Source organism: Fundulus heteroclitus, chromosome 23 (genome assembly GCF_011125445.2).
Source record: "Fundulus heteroclitus isolate FHET01 chromosome 23, MU-UCD_Fhet_4.1, whole genome shotgun sequence".
Lineage (NCBI taxonomy): Eukaryota > Metazoa > Chordata > Actinopteri > Cyprinodontiformes > Fundulidae > Fundulus > Fundulus heteroclitus.
In genome coordinates, this window is record NC_046383.1 from 13,785,982 (window position 1) to 13,803,285 (window position 17,304).

At 42.1% G+C, this 17,304-nt stretch overlaps 1 protein-coding gene across 7 annotated transcripts in view; it reads left to right on the top strand.

The window, feature by feature from the left end:
- The first annotated feature begins 8,341 nt into the window (after positions 1 to 8,341).
- si:dkey-237h12.3 (teneurin-3) overlaps positions 8,342 to 17,304 on the top strand; it is a 208,992-nt gene continuing 200,029 nt past the window's right edge. For 6 of the 7 annotated variants that reach the window (XM_012876933.3, XM_036127294.1, XM_021323761.2 and 3 more), the window contains exon 1: positions 10,194 to 11,050. The gene's annotated coding sequence lies outside the window, so the exon portion shown is untranslated. Of the gene's footprint in view, positions 8,364 to 10,193; positions 11,051 to 17,304 lie in introns of those variants that run through there. The other variant, XM_036127293.1, reaches the window with a different exon arrangement.

The window sequence follows — 17,304 nt, forward strand, 5'->3', positions numbered from 1 at the left end:
GGTGGCCCAGCAGCCTGAAATGTTATCATGTCAATAGTTCTAAGGGCTGTTATCAATGCTTGCTTTGCTCTCAATGGCCGAGCACTGTAGTCCCGTTGTACTCCATCCATCGCCATCCAGAGCCCAACAGCCGAGCCCCCGGATAATTCGTGAGGTGAGAAGGGAAGCTAATTGAAAAATTGACCGGTCACATTCCTGGAGTGGTCATGGACTCGGAGGAAGACGTGGAGCTTAATGAAGGGCTGATTTTAACTTGTAAAGGAGTTCAGTTTTACAATCCCTCCTTCGCTCCCGCAGCTCTCAGAAACCGGGCTTTAAGCTGCTCTAATATCTCGCAGAGGAAATGTAATTGTGTCTAAAACTAATTTGTGAAGTCATAAAACCATCAGCATAAAAGAGCTCAGCTTGTTCACGACAAAACTGGGATTTCAGATTAATCTTCCAGCTGTTTTACGGCAAACAGCGTGGAGCGTTTAACCCACGACGTGCAGCAAAACTTCACAATCGGAACCCCAGAATCGAACTAGGAACGGTGCATGGAGCACCAGCAGCCGCCTCTATTTTGGATCGTGTCTTTATTGAGAAAGTAGTTGTAAGCATCTTGCCATAGCGCACTGATTGGAGTCCCAAAGAGATCTGTAGGAAGATATTGCTCTGTGCTCAGCGTCAACGATACGGGGCCACCTCAGGGAGGTTGTTAGTGCTCTGCATGTTTGCATCTATTATCATAACACACCTACAGTAAAGGCAGAACCACATTTAAAGTCTTTTACTCGCACAACACATCCCGACCCGCTCATAGAGAATATGTATGAATATGATTAAACCCCTGACATTCATAATTTGCAGAGCAGCGGTGAAATTGGTAAGCCTCTGAGACAATAAATCCTAGTTATGTCAAATGCGCTCATTAGACTTCAATTTATGAAAATTGTGCAGGATATGAAGATTTGCAAAGGTCCAGACTCAATGAAAGCCTGTGATGGAGCCCCTCTGGAGACTTTTCTAATCGCTGCAGCAGGAATATCGCTGCGTAATGGAAGACATATCTCTTCATTAGCCCTGTGCTGGAGTACAGTAACATGCACTCCAGCTTTGATATACGCAGTGCTGTTTTCTTGCCCCGCCACTTTCAGCACACAGAAGTTGCCTATATTTTAGCCAGGTCCGCACAGGGAAAGAGCCCCAAAATGTTATGGCATTGTGCGTGGATGAAACAAGCGGTTCCTGAAGACCATAATGGTATACTTAGCTACCATTAGAGCAGAATCAGTCTCACTCGGGCAGCAAATGTGAAGTGGTTATGCACTTTGTGTTTAGGTAAAGCAGGATTTTATTGCCAGCTCGCCTGTGTACTTTCTTAACAGTGAGCCCAATCCTCTGCTGAGACACAAACCATTTTAAGGCTTCGCAGGGTTGTTAAACATGTACGGAGCAGCCCAGACATCTGCATCACATTATTAGACAATTACTGGAAAATTTCACCAGAGACGCTGTTTGATCTTACCTAATAAAAACCGTACAGCTCATCGCCCTTCACTGTTACTTTTATTTGTCATGCAACGCATTCGCTCTACATCAATAAAAGCAAATTTACCCTTTATGTATAATATAAGCTATTTGTAATTGTGTATGCTCAGTTTTAACATAGCGGCCCCCTGTAGACGTTTTTGCATATTTTATCATTTTGACACATTTCATCCACCATATTTAACATCTTTAAGTGGATTTACCCATTTTCTTCTGTCTGCTATGGTCATTTTAATGTTTGCCAATAGGCTGTTTGAAACAACCCAAGCCATAAATCCACTTTTTTCATGCTATTTACTTTAATGGACTTTTAAAATCAGTGGGAAGTATAGACACTTTCTCTTTTTTGCGGTTAAACTAAATGCTACTAACGCACTACAAAAGCACACATTTGACTATTTGTCATTTGCGGTCACACAGTCGCCATATAAACCCCCAGTGAAAGCTGGATTTTATGGTTTTACATGTTGCTTTTCAATGTAAACGCCTAACAGTTTAAGATTTAAAGATGCAAATCAGAAACACAGAGAAATAAAACTAGAGATCTGGATTTTCAGCACCTTTTTACCAACAGGCTGATTCCACAAAATCCTGAACACAATGAGACCGAATGCAGCGACAATGGAAACATGCAACTGGAATCCAGCTTCTAAGGCTAATTACCACTGCTAACCAACAGAAGTGATTTTCTTTTTCCCCTGGATGGAAACAAAACAGAGGTGTCTTCCCTGGTGGAGTATGTTTTCAAAGCCAAGAGCAATTAAAGAAAGGCCTCTGTTTCCACGTGGCCTTGTTATCTGCATATCCTGCTAAGATCTTCCCCATTCTCCAAAAACTTGAGGCTGAGGTGCGGTTATTTGCAGTTACTTAGAGAGCAGCTTGCTTCCTCTCTGGGAGGGTTTTTTTGTGTTTAAAAGCAAGGCTGTGGATAACTCTTTGAATTGGCTGCATTAGCCACAGACTCAGGGGAGAAGCAAACACTTTCAAGAATCCAAAGGCAGTTATTACCCGAGAAGTAAACTTCAAGTAGATTTTTTGTGTGTGCGGCAGAGTGTTATGGATACACCAGCGTAAAACCCAACGGAGGAAATAGGCGATACGGAGAAGAAAAAAAAAAACATTTTCAGAAAATTTAATTCGACAAATTTCACATTTGTTTTTGGCTTATTCTGTTTAAGTTAAGGCTGTTTTTTATTTGTAGAAATAAATGCACACATCCTGTGATACTTCAACTTTTTATTTTAAATAACATTTTTGAAAATTTTCAAAGACATACAATAATCCTACACCTTTCAGTAAAACGCATGCATTATCTTGTAATCTCGTTTTCTACTGTATTTGTCACCTCCTCTCCCTCTTAACGCTTTGCCTCACCTTCCTCCCTTCCTGTATTTCTCTTTTTCCGTTCCGTTTCTGTGCCCATTAAATTTGGAACAATACCAAAATTGTGTCCAATAATAATATTATTTTTTTTGCCTGAGTATCAAGAGGAACACAGTAGGGGAAGCATTAATGCTCCACTTGTGAAAATAAACCTGTTGGGCTCAGTTTGGCGCTAAGAAATCAATTCTGAGTGCCACACTGTCAGACAAAACACATAAAAAGAAGAAAAAACAAAACAAAACTCATGGACTGGTCAGCAGGGTTGAAGTGTTCTTGAACTCAGCTAAAATGCCCTTGACAGACTTAATTTGACATGGGAGGGTAAAAGTACAGCAGGCTCTTCTCTGCAGTCAAAGGAACATGTAAGACATCCAGTCTGCTAAAAAAAAAAGCATTCTTTGAAATGCATGTTAAACAAATACGCAAGTGTTATATGTATTATACAACATAGATGATTTTTATCATGTGTAAAACCATGTTGTGGTGCCATGCACAAAAGACTGACTGCTACTGTGTCATTCAAGCTAGTACCGAGAAAAGAAGACATGGTGGTGTCAGACCAGCTGACAGTATGTCCTCTGAGACAGCTTCATGGTGTCTTTGTGTGAAAGACACGAGAGAGTGGGACACATTATGTAAAAAACATTCTTGCTTACTATATATATATATATATATATATATATATATATATATATATATATATATATATATATATATATATATATATATATATATATATATATACCTGGTTATCTTCCTCTGAGTGTAGCAGAGGACAGATTCAAAGGAGTCCCTGAAGATCAACGCTTGTGTGTGTTTTGCAAACTTAATGTGGTTGAGGATGAATTTAATTTTATAATTCACTGCACCTTGTATTATGATTTGACAAATGTGCTGTTCAAAAAAAAAAAAAAAAGATGCAACAGAGAACTCCTGATTTGTTTTGCTTTAACGAAGCAAATATGTTAAAGTAGTTATTTAATTAAGAGAACATTGTTGTAGCACAAGTTACTGAAAATGCCTGGCAAAAGACAGAGAGTTTTTTATGTTCTATAATGGATGTTTATTATTTCATTTAGTTTTTGTAAATCTTTATCTAGTGTTGTGATCCTTGTTTAATGGTCATTTAGTGTTCCTTTTTGTGTAGTGGCTGTAAATGTCTAGTAAGCCTGTGTTGGGTGTATATATATATATATATATATATATATATATATATATATATATATATATATATATATATATATATATATATATATATATATATATATATATATAGTGAAACCAGGTATGTTAAAAACAGTAGTTGTTCATTACCAGGCAGAACATTTAAAGAAAAAAGTAATCAAGGATGACAAAAAAATTACTATATATATATATATATATATATATATATATATATATATATATATATATATATATATATATATATATATATAGTAATTTTATGTAATATTTAAGTAATTTTTGAGAATATTCTGAATATCATAGAATATTCAGAATATTCAGAATATCATATTCTGGTAATGAACAACCGCTGTTTTTAACATGGCTAATTCACTAGATCCCAGAGACATGGCGTTCTAAGTCTGGATAAATTCTGAATTAAATGAACATGCCTGTCTTCTACTTTGTCTTTCACAGTCTTTCTGCCAAGCAGAAGAACGTGTGATTTATTTCTGGGTTTTTCTGTGCCTGCTAACTGCTTTTCAAATTAACTAAGCAGGCTCGCCTGTATCCGCTGCTTGCTTTGATTTGCCTCAGGTTTCTTTGCCTTTGAGGTTGTTCACCCATCTTCAAAATTCACAGCGACACTGAGCCTGACCGCTCAAGCAGCTGTTTCATTTTACTGTAAGACCATTTTTGACCACAAAGCGAAAAACACCCTCTTCTGTCGGACTAACATTTAACGAGCTGTGGATTTAAAAAAAAGTAAATTTTAAATAAATTACTTAGCTTGTGCTATTTATTTTTTTTTAAATACTGAGGTGTCCAGGAGCTTCAGGTGCATGTAGTTGTTCAGCAGAAATACACAGAAAGTGAAGTTATTAAAGAACAACCTGTGATTTTGATGGATTTTTAATCATCTTTTGTTTGCTCTAAAATAGTTTTTTTATTGGTTTCTTGGGTTTTTGTGCTTCCCTCCTTTGACTTGGTGGTGCTACAGTGACCAGCTGCGATCGATAGACAGGTTCAGTGAACAACCGGAGAAGAAAATCAAGGCACCTCCAGCTTGTTTCAGAACGTCCTCTGAGGTTTGGACGCCTGGCAGTGAGGCATCTGTCTCCGTCCTCCTCTACCGCCGCTGTCCTCTGCAGAAATCTGGACACCAGTGCAACACTACACTTTCTTTGAAGAAGTGGATTCTGTTTTTTAATGTTCATATTGTTAGACATAAATATGTATTTGTGCATGTAATTGTTATTTTCCTGTCCTCTGCGCCTCGGATAGAAAAGAAGAAGAAGAAGAAGGGGGGGTAAAAAAAGGTGCATCCCTAAAATCGTCACTGTATAACCGAGGGTGAAAGCTGTTTTGTCCTTTTCCAAGGGATTCATTTCCACATGAAAAGAGAAGTTCTGTCCAATCCCTTTATACACGTCCGTTTAGTTTGCTGAGCACAATACCCGGCTAACAAAAGGCAATAGCCTTTACGGTGCAAATATAATGCAGTGCACACATACAGGGCGCACATCTATTGTTGCCTTTGCTTTTTAACAGACATTGGACAAGATGAGGCAGAGCTGTGAACACATCAGGCTCGCTGTCTGACCCCTTGGGGACCGAATTCCTGCATACACCGAGTGAGTAACGGAGTGGATGCATAATTTGTCAATGTTGCTTTTTTTTTTCCTAATGTCCACGGGTCTCTCTGTCCCCGTGGTGGGGCCCATCTGTTTTCCCTGCTGATGCCGTACATATGTAAAACAAACGGCGCTGAAGAAAGGTGCGGCGCTTCACTCTCCGTATGTGTGCCGTGCTCCTGGGCTTCGGTGAGGACGTTTCTGGTTCATGTTTCGTGGATTCAGACACACGCCGCCAGAGCCAAAAAGTGACGCGGGAAGCAAATGCGGCAAATAACGGGGGTCCTGCGTTCCCAGAATGCTCTGACATTTAATTTTAGCGGCTGGGCCCGCGTTTAATCTATAAGTCTACCAGAGGCACTGTACTGCAGGGCGCATTAATCGAGCTCTGTGTGTTCACACTGATAAAACTTAGGAAACAATCAATCTTTAACATGTCTGTGGGTGATTTGTTTGGTGTAAAGCTCCCTTTCCTATTGAATCCTCCCCCCTCTGTCACTTTATAGGTAGGACTTCTTGAAGCGCTCCTTTCATGGCGTGAAAACCGCTCGAGCCTTTGAGTTGGGGTGCTGGAAGTGACCGGCCTCCAACAGAGGGCACAGTTGACTGCATCAACGCTGAGAGCACCGCACTGGAGCAAACCGAAGCCCGGCAGCAACGCAAGGGCGGCGGAAACTAACTGGATGTTGCGAGATAAGATTTGTGCGAACAATGCATGTGAATATGTTGCTTAGTAACTAACTTACAGTCTCTGTGAACAGACCCCAAAAGTACGAGTGTTTTAGGAGGGACACGGTGAAAGAAAGATGGAAGACTACTGGCTGCAGAAGAGTTCCCATCCTTTTCATGTCCTTACTTCATTGCATGCCCTTGACGGAGGGCTGAATGGCAGTGTTGGAGATAGATCGCTGGCCAGTTGGCTTTTATGCAGATAATGCCATTTGATGGAGGCGAGCGTTTGATGTGCCGCGGGTGTAACAGAGGAATCAAGCATCGGAGGGTAGGGCTGATTTTGCTTGGAGAAAAGCTGTCCTCAGTGATAACTTCATCTCTGCATGTGGTCAGACGTGGGGTAAATTCAGGAAGGGGATTTAAAGGAAAAATGCCCAGTCAGAGCTGCAGTAGTTGGCCCCCTATTGAGCCGCGGAGCCTGCAGACCATAGTTTGAAGGTCTGTGATCTGCCATTGGTATTGTTAGTCTTTCTCTCTTCTCTCTGCCTCAGAACCAAAACGACTCGGTCCCGAAATGCCTTTCTAGTGGGATTAGCAGACTGTTGCTTTTGTAATTAATGAAACCCCGCTTTCGGTGCTATATTCTCTAAATGCTATCATTTGAAGCCCATCAGATAGAGTCCCGTATGTTTTGGTTAAAGCGGTCTGGGCGAATAGCTGGGAGGCACGTGGACTTATCTGTGTAGCTGGAGCTCATCAAGATGAAATTCTCACAGAGTGCAGGAGAACTTCAAGTCTGTCTGCGTTATCATCAACCAAAGCCCCATTAAAGCATTCACATGGCTGAATGTTCTGGGCAGAGGGAACGAGTTCAAATATCCTGATTCAGTTCAGTTTATTTGTTGACTGTGTAATTAAATACATTATGTCTACGTAAAACATTTGAGTACAATTGTCACTGCCTACTGGGTTAAATACTGTTTTTAAGGAAAGCAACAAACCTGCTGTTTAACATATTCTCTGTAAAATGTAATACATCTACTGTTTTACTGTTCAAAGTGATAAATTATGTTTCATTGTCTTTTTAATTATAAATACAAGGTTTATATGGTTGGTTATTATAATTACAAAAATCGAGCGGATTAATTTTTTGTTTTGTTTTGTTAAAAAGTACGATCATAATCATAAACAGTTATTTTTTTATTTATTTAAAAAAAAGATCCTTTCTTGTGTCAGGCTTAGTCCTAAATAAAATATTTTAGCCTAAACCTAAAGGCAGGGAGGCAAAGAGCCCGTTGAACATGAAGGAGCAGCTGTTTCCTCAGAAGTGGACCAGCAGCTGAAAAGGCTCCTTCTCCTTTGTGCTTGAGACTCCATCTTGGGACACGTAGGAGAAGTTGGTCTGTTGATCTGGGAGCTCTTGGGGGTGGATGGAAATGCTCTAGATCAGCTGATATATGTAGGCGCTCGCCCATTTAGCCTTGCCCACCTTAAAATGAATTCAGAAATAACTGGGGAGCCAAAGCAAAGAGCCTCAGGCTGGAGGGCTGAGCTCAGGATTCAGGAGACGTGAGACGATATAATAAGCAGGTCGTTACTATGAAGTAATAAAAGCATGATTGAGTATATCATGAATGTTTAAAAGTGTGACAATTTTCCAATAATTATCTGTTGGTAGGAGCATTTTTTAGCTTTGGATGATTGGATTGACGAAGTGCAAATCTGAATCTATAATACTGGAATGTTAACCGAATGATGTACATAAATAAACTTGTTTTTCCCCCCGCCTATTAGGTCTAAAAACATTTATTCTATGTACTATATCATGTCAGTAAGGGGAGATTTAAGGGAATTTGGTGGTAAATATTGTGTTTTCTGATCCTGTTTCCATACAGAGGTAAAGGGAGAACAGGTCTGGGCCTATGATGGAGCCCAGTGGAACCCCAGAGGAGCAGAGGAAGAGGAACGCTTCAGGATACGGTACATACCCTGTTTTCAGAGAAACGCTGTTCCACTCACACTTAGCCACTACTCCTGGCAGTCTAAGGGGGTTTCATGTTCTATAGCATCAAATGCAGCATCAGGGTCCAACACAACAAGTGCTGCATTGCTACCAGAACCATGATACTGTATCCAGTGGGGAATCACCACAGACGTCATCTCATTGCACTTCATGTGCAGTTAACTAGAATCCAATTCCATCCAAATATATTAATTCATCCATCGTCCAAACAATCAGAGTCAGCTGATCACATCGTCTTATTTTGTGAAAAGTAATCAATGTAAGGTAAACAGCGCTTAAACTAATACTTGGATGCTGGATCTTCTGATTCTGCTCCAGCGTTCAGTTTTATTGGGTTTACAGCTGCCATCATTTATAGAGAATCATCTTTTTATTCCCCAGGAGATTGTTTAGTTTTGCTCATGTCAAATGGTTTCAGTGTAGAGAAAAGTACAGAAAGGCAGGTCTCCATAAAATGATGAAAATACAAGAATGAAACAGGTCAGAGAGGCTGCAGGAGTTGTTGTGTCCTACATGTGATAACAATCTCCGGTGTTCTCCATACGGTATGTCGAGACTAAGCAGTGAGGTTAAGAAACTGTTATTTTATACTTAACCTCATGGGAAAATGTGTTCTGAACCACCATGATCCCAAAACGTAAATTAGGCACAAAACCAACCCAGCACATCCCACAATGAGAACATGAAGAGCAACGTATCCACAGTGACAGACGGCGGTGGTGGCGTCAAGCTCTGAGGTTCCTCTTTTCACATTAAACGGATTCATAATCTCATCAAGATGGAGGAAATTATGAATAGTTCTAAATACCCCTGGACATAAAAGGGGATTCTGTTTTTACTGTGTTACGTTCAAACATCCACCAAATTCAACAAAACAAGAACTTAATAGGATGAAAATTGTATATATATATATATATATATATATATATATATATATATATATATATATATATATATATATATATAATTTAGAGTAATATTCAATAAAAGTGATATATGCAATTAAACGATGCTAATTTGTCAGATTAGTAATAACAACACATAAACAGGTATTAATCAAATTTGTCATTAAACCTACCGGTTTTTAATTTATTTCATTTTAAATGCAATATTTATTCTTAAATGTTTTCATTAGCTGTAAGTGTTAAATTATCATAATCAACAAAAGATAAAAGCTTTTAAACATCAGTTTGTTTAATTAATCTGTAACACGTGTTTCACTCAGGGGAACTGAACAACTGAAATAAAATGAACTTTTCAATATTATTCTAAAGATCTGATATGATTGTATAGCAAGCATATGGTGACAGTGGGGGGAAAAGACTCCAAGAGAACCAGGCCCGGTATGAACAGGTACAGAAGAAAATAAGGCATTGGTCCAAGGCTACTTTCTGTGTTGAAGGAAAAGAGCGGATTCTTAGTCCATGACAGCAGTAGTTGCTTTGGTTACTTTGTTTTTTGTGGATTTGACTGATGGAGCTCAATCTGCGCCTAATTTGTGTGAATCCCCTCTGCAGCTGATCGATGAGACCATCTGAACCGAGCTCCAACCAAAAGCAACATATCAATTTGAGCAGTGAGACTGTTTAATTAACAACTTGGACAACCTTTAGCTGCCACGCTTCGCTGCTAAGAACTAACATATTTATTTACATCAACCTTTGTTTGAGTGAAGGTAAGAAACTGGAGGTTTGTGAGTTATCCAATTAAATGGCTGGGCGTCCTCATAGCTTTACTGTAGGCTTAATGAACAGCGTCCCTAAACAAAGCAGGAGATGATGCTGGGGGGGAGAACAGGCAGGTGGCCTGAGAGAGGAAGCTGCAATGCACATCTGCTGCTTAATGTTGTATTTTTAGTTTTTTTTTTTTTTTTTTACAGCTCTAACTAAATTTGGATTTAATTGGCGGCATCAAACGGATTTTGCGAGTTAAAACGTCCTGTAGGTTTCCCGTTAATGAGGCTCCTCAGGTGCCCGCCGTGCGCTTGTTGCTCACAGACTGGAGGTCAGAGTTGACCCTCCTCTGTATTTACGGCCTGGACCGGTGCTGATAGGCAGAGCGCAGGCTGAGGCTGAGGCTGAGGACGGGATGCGCAGCTTCCCAGCTGACAAGTGCATATCGGACAAAAGCGCAGCGGAGCGGGTGGCGAGCATCCGCATCCTTACCGAGTGAGGATCGGATTTTTTTTTCTCTTCTATCCTTTGTTTTTACTTCTAAATTTCCTGCACAGCTGCTTGGCGACAGAAAACATATATCCCCGTTATCTCCTGAGGAGGGGGGGAGGACAGATGCATCGCTGGAACTACTGCCTGAGCTGATTCGCCGGAAGGACTGGGAAGATTTCGGAGCAGAGACAGGTTTCCGTCGGAGCTGGCAGCCGAAGCTCTCCGCTCCACCGCCACAGCCTCCGGAGCGCCGGACACACGGCCGGGCGCAGGGCTGTTGCTCCGAGACGCGCGCGTCGGTCTCGGCGTCTGCGGGCGGACTGAGAGGAGTTGTTTTTGTGCGCAGAGGAGAGAAAAACGGAGCCGTTGCCAAATCGGCACACGCGGCTTATTGTGCGCGCCGCCGCCTGCAAGTTGGGAGCGAAGCGCGACGCTGGAAGTTTACGCGCCTCGGTCAGACCCGCAGGAGCTGCTTACAGGTCAGTGCTTCCCTTTCTCCCCGTTTTTTTCCTCCAAATCTGAACAGGAACAGAAATAAATCTGATTAGACCTGTTTTATGAACATGTCTGATGTGCTCGTCTGTAATATTCCGTATCCTCTGACAAGACGCAGAGAGCCGCAACCTGGTGGGATCCTTGTCCCATTTTCTCCATCTCCATGCTGATAAATATGAATTACATGTATGTTATTTCATATTTTTTTAAGCAGCGCCTCCCAATGCTGTTTTAATGAGAACAAGATATTTCCCGATCCGCTCGGTTTGCGATGTGAAGTTTAATAATAGAACGCATAGAGTTTGTAAGGGTCAATCTTATCATATTTCATGTTTTTTATAGACTTAGCAGGACTATTCAGACTTAGGAACATATAACGCAGCTGCATTTGATGGTTTGTTGCATAATTAAAACTAATAACGATGAATGAGAGCAGCCTTCCTATTATTCTGGATTCCCTCTTACTTTTTTTTTTAAAACATGGTCTGACCCAGTTTTTTAAAAAGACAACAACAAAAGAAACTTACTTTGGTCAGAAAACCCCAGAAACCTCGCATGTGATGTAAATGGAGCTCCCTGTTCGCTGGTAATTTGGATAATTTTGAGCTTTCTCACTAAGCAGTCTACAGCGTGGGGGTTAGAGCTTTAAGATGGAAAAAAAAAAACTTGACGTGAGCCTTCTGTTGGTTCTGCAGGAAGTCTCATTGATGGGTTTTTACCGTGGATATCCAAAGCTGAGCCAAATGCCAAATCTCCTGCTGTAGAAAAAAAAAACCTCACACCTATATTTTTATTTTTAAAGTTGGTGATTTTTATTTCCCTTTAAACAAATCAAATTTCTAGTCATTTCCCTTTACCCTGTGGTTTTAAACTGTGAGCGGTGCCCAGACTGCTTAGCATGAAGAGAAATGTTGATCTGATTTCACTCTGACATGGATCAGGCTAAATGCAATCTGCAAACACATGCATCTGAGTCCACATGATAGCCCAGGAGGACAAGTATATCTGTTCAGCTAAATTGATTTATGGCTTTTGTCCCCAGTGTGATTGAGGAACTGCAGCAGTTGAGGCCACTTTGTGTTTTATGCTCCATGTCTGACAACGACTGGAATCATAAACCAATGCAGAGCTTCACTACTTCGGGCGTGTGTGGTGAATTATGCCCGCTGAAAGGTTTGTTACCCCCGGTTCCCACCTACCTCCCCTGCAAATCATAACATGTGCTTCTGCGGGGAGGAAGAAATAAGTTTAGGAAGATGTGGCGAGTGTTTTATGACAACCAATAAACACCCAGAGACGACAGTCTGTCTTTTTTTTTTTTTTTTTTTTTTTTTGGGGCACCCTGTAGTTGCACAGCAGTCGCATCTCCTTTTCAGAGGCACTGATCATAACTGGAACAGAAGCCTATCCAGCTGATTTTCAGCTGGTCAGAGCGGCACATGTTGTGTTCAGAAGCACCTGGGATCAGAACGAGCTCAGCAGCTCTCCCTCCGTCCGTCGACGCGTTTAGCACAGCTGCACAGAGAAAAGGTGCTGTAGTTCACGGTTTAATCGACAGGCCCAGAGTCTGGAAGATGGCAACGCGTCGAGCGCCGAGACGTTCTGCTGTGACCTCTTATTGAGGCTTTAATCTGGTTCCTCAGCCTTTAACGTTGCCGCCTTTCAAGTCAACTAATTGAAGCAGGTGAAGCATTTGATAATTCTGGGAAGTTCTCCGGCTGATTCTCTAATCAATGCTGGAAGTTTAAAAAAAAAAAGGCTAATTAATTTGGACGTATTAGATGAACTGTGTGCACACTGCTCTTTTCCTTAAGTAATATCCTTTTTTTATTATTCCTGTGGAGAATTGAATATTCTTTGTGATGATAAGGTCCTCTTTTGGGGATGGTGCCAAGTTGAACTGGGCCTTTAAACGGTTTTACAGATTGTAAAGAAAAAGCAGTGAGGACAGCTGCTCCTGCTAACACCTGAGTGCCGTGGAAGAGCAGTCCGTGCGCAGGCCTGCGCCCGGCAGCATCGCGCCCGGCAGCATCGCGCCTTTTTCTCTGACAGCGGCCCAGGCGATGACCTCTGGGATTAAAACATTTGATATGCCAAACAGTGTGGCCCAGTCGCCTGTTTCAACACGTCGGAGCAAACATGTGAAGGTTAATGCAGCCTGACAAACTAGCAGCGGTTCCCTGGGCTCCACGGATCGGTTCCGTGTCATATTTACTTTACATAATTGCTGCCCTCTAATCTGTTACTATTAACACAAATCCTGGTTTGCTATTGTCTGCTGTACTCTCTCTTTCGCTGGCTTTTTCTCTCGGTGCATTTTTTTTCCCCTCCACTCCCACGAGAGCAGCGCGGCATCATGATGAATAGTGGAAAAGTGCATGTAAAGCACGCCATGGTGCATTCTTTAGGTCGATTGGAGTTTAACATAACCGAGTTTCTGCACCCCCCCCCCAGCTGATAGACTCTCGTTTTCACCCTAAAGCCCTGCAGTCAGAGGATTACTTGAATTTAGCTCAGTGAAGGCACACCTGCAACAAAGTTTATCCTGTTTAGAAAGCATCATGAAAGGAAGAGGTGGTGTGCGGGATTTGTGCGAGTTGCCAAATTATCGCTGAAAGTCACCCTCGGATTTGGAAGGGAGAGGATTGCGTGCTCTTGAAATGTGCTTAGAGAAGGGATATTTAGTGACAGCACTTGATGCATTGCCATGGTCCTTAACTACATTGTATGCCGCACGGCGAGAGCAGAAAACACCATAAAAAACATGGCATATGCTTTATGCGCAGCCTCTTTTTATGTAACATATTTATTTCTTACCCAATTCATAAATATGTTGATAAATTCACTACAGAGGAGCCGGAGACAGCTCGGAATATAAATGGGGATTTTTCCTCACATAAAGATGAATGTTCCACGTTGACGTGCCACATCAGAAACGGGGCTCTGATTGAACAGGACGGATGAGTGTTCTCAAGGCGATGGCTATTGTAGCTGTCTGGTGGCTGTTGTGCGGTGCCCGCCGTGATTTATTGGATTGTGCAGAACATGAACCGATCCTTGCATCTTGTTGCACACAAACATGCAGATGTGTTGGTGGCGACGGTGCAGACAGTGGAACCCAAGCGGTGGCTGTCTGTGGTGATGTGGGAGCCATTCGGCTGCTGGATGACTGGAAATCAGGGGAAAGCAGATATTCAGGCATGACAGCTCCTTTTATTTTTGTGTGGTTTTGATTGGAGTCTTCGTGGTCAAGGCACGCTGGGATTAAAGCCACCTGCCACAAACCACAGGGTACCGTCCTGCTGGTCCAGTTTTGGAAGAAGCCCCGCCTCTCACTGTTGTAACCTACAGATTACCATTTATGGCTCAGCGGTGCTCCGGTGGGCTTTCTGGGTCAAGCCCAAGCAGAAAGATTGGGCAGTGGGTTTGACTTTGAAACAGCAAAGCTCTCCCTGCATGTTCCAGGCCGAAGCTTGGTGATGAGACCCAAAAAGAAATGTGCTTCCCTGTGTCATAGGGAGAATAAAATAGAAATTCATCACGCTCTCTGTTTGGGAAGATTGCCCAGAGCGGTGTGGAAATTCGACTTTTGTGATTAGAACAGGAATCGAATATGAAGTCACAAACTGACCCACATTTAAAGAATGTCAGGGGGTCATTGTGGCTGCTAATTTCAACTTTTTTTTTACTCCTTTTGCTTTTCGCTAGTGTTTGTTTTACGTCCCATTTGTGTTCACAAAGCAGCGTCCGCGCTGGAAAAGGGGGATTCTCAGAACAGCTTCGGCCTGCCAGGGGCCTCAGGTCTGGTCTTTTGTGACCCCTGGACAGCCCAGTGGGAAGCTGGGCGGCAGCCGAGCTTGTCAATGAAGCCGCTTGAAGGCCTCAATAATTCAGTCGACACGGCCTCAGCGATGCCCAAAGCCTCGTGTCTGATCGGTGACGAAGGGCGATGAAGAGTACGAGCGTGTGAAGGCAGTCAGAAACACATTCCCTGTGATTCCTGTTTTTTTTTTTTTTCCCTCAGAAGGGTGAAGGGAAAGAAAATATGGAATCAGTCCACAGAAGAGGGTTAAAGTGGAGCCTCGCAGTCGGTGTAATAGTATACAGGTCAGCAGTCTTTGACTTCCAGAGGCGTGCGATGTGCATTCAGGAGTCGCTCTCTGGCCAATCATTGCCGGCCAGACTTTCCAAGTTTCCCCGCTGAAAGTTGAGAAAGCTCTACGATGCAATGAATTTTCAGATTGATGTTTCTTTTATAAGGCGCGCTGTGTTTCTGTATTCTCATAGTGTGCCATCATGACCTACATACACCCTAAAATGCTGACAACTAAAGAATAAAACCATCTCGATTCTTTTTGTATTGTTTATGCGGCACAATTGCTTAAGGGAAAGGGGGGGGGGCACTCAATAGGAGTTTTCGTTCTTGGTCTGCGGTGTGTACCTGCTCTGATTTCATACCACCGAAGAGAGTATATTGATTTATTTTGGACCATTTATGTGAATTTTTTATTTTTAGCAGTACATCAGCGTCTTTATTTGGTCAGGTTTTATAGTTTCCCGTAGTTGCAGCAGCGCCGGAGTATTGCATTCCCGTTGCAGTGGTCCTGACTGAAGTTTTTCCGCCACAGCATTGTTGTCTGCGGCTGCTCAGATTGCTGCGTATGTTCCATCTGCCCCTGCATATTCTCAGGCAGGAAGGGTTAGTTTGTGCTACAATCATGCGCGGTGCATTTGAATGACACCCGGTGTCAGCACTTTGGAATAGCTCTCCGTATTTGAATTTTTATCTGCTAGCCAGGTTTGTATGCTCAGAGCATTTCTAATGTAGCTGCGGCCCTGATTTTCAGCTTGTGTCTCGCTGCTCCGCTAATAGGATCCAGCAGCAGATGTCCAGATTAGGCCGACGCTCGAGTGATATTTGATTGGGAATTTTGCAATTAAAAATGCACTCTTCCCTGAATAAATAATATTCTTTCAACGAGTCCCAGTTTTCCTCCCAATCAGTCAAATCCATCCTCCTTTGTTTAGCAGATTTATTGTGCACATAACCGGCTTCACGCTGGCTCTCCCTCTCCGTGGCGCTGAGATTGCTCTTTCCCGCCACCACCTTGTAGGTGCAGCGTTACTACAATTTAATTTATTTCCGTAACAATGGGTCGATCATGGATTTTTGTCTGTAAATTGCCACAGGTCTGCGCGGCAGAATTTGTTTTACACAGCGCGGAGTCGTTTCTTTCTGAGTAAGCAGTACCTGGCCGTTTGTTGATGCTGTCTTGCAGGATTCTCAATAAAGCCAACGCACACGAACTGCGCTACTTCCTCAGATCCCATATGTGAGGCGGCGTTGCGTTCGCGCCGATATCAGAGAGCCAGGCTGTGGACCATTGAATTAAGATTGTCTGGTGTAATTGGTTGTGTGATATGGAAGGGAGCACCTATTTTGATAAGAGCTGGGTTCAATGTCTGTAGCCTTGGATACAGATAAACGCTGTCGCCTGCATGTACGAATTCTCTGAATAACCTGTTATTACCATTTGGGATACAGGCAGAGACTGCAAAAGAAACATTAAAAAGCCCTTTTTTTATATTCCACTTGTCCACACATAGCAATTACATTTCAAAAACTGAATTTGGCTGTGCTCGCGTATTATTTCTCTCTCTTTTTTTCCCTCCCCACTAAAAGATTCAGTGAATGCAGAACTCATATGAGTCCCTGGTAAAGAGTTATTTGGGGGATTTGTAAACATCCCTGCTCAGCTTATTGTGCTGCTTATTATGTTATCTCAGGACTGCCACATACATTTTTTTTCATTATTTAATTTAGACACAACAAAGCAGAGCAATAAAACGGTGAGGATTTGATGTTGACCACCGTGATTTAACAGAGAGGGACAAGAGAGGAGGAAGAAAAACCGACTGCTCTGGGTTCAGCCCAGCTTTTTTTTTTATTGTTTGTTTCCCCCAGTCTCACTGTGGCTTTGTTTATCTTTTAAATATGCTGCATCCATGAGGGCTGCAGCTTCAAGCCCCAGACGCGTGGAATAATCTGAAGTGACTGTATCAGAGATTTGCATCACTTTACTCCAGTTGTGAATATTCTCCATCTTACACTGAGACAGGAAATCCAACACAGAGCAGGATTTCATCATCGCTCATGAGTGCAGTAAGCTCATCCTTCATAACGTTTGCAGAGGAATTTGCAGCCAGCGCAATTTATTTCTAGTTCATGTTTTATGTT